The sequence below is a fragment of the Phytophthora infestans genome, genomic scaffold, assembly GCF_000142945.1.
Source record: "Phytophthora infestans T30-4 supercont1.127 genomic scaffold, whole genome shotgun sequence".
Classification (NCBI taxonomy): Eukaryota; Oomycota; class Peronosporomycetes; order Peronosporales; family Peronosporaceae; genus Phytophthora; species Phytophthora infestans.
Window position 1 is genome coordinate 183,256 of NW_003303632.1, and position 294 is coordinate 183,549.

Genomic DNA, 294 nt, shown 5'->3' on the forward strand with positions numbered 1-294 from the left:
TTCGCGAGGAAACTGCGTCTCAAGAGAGTGGCCAGCCGAGATAAGCGAATCGACATACAAGGAATAAGTAAGGACAGAATGGTGACAACGTCAAGAGCAGTGGTGAAGGTGACACTCGGCTGGGAAGTGGCATACGAGTTTGAAGTATGGATAATGCCTCATCATGCCGGAGTCGATTTGATTCTCGGCACCGACTTCATGATCCCAGCTGGGATCCGTCTGGATCTGTACAACTCGGCGGTCAAGCTAACCGATGAGATCGTGATCCCACTCATCCGATCAAGTAATGCGCCG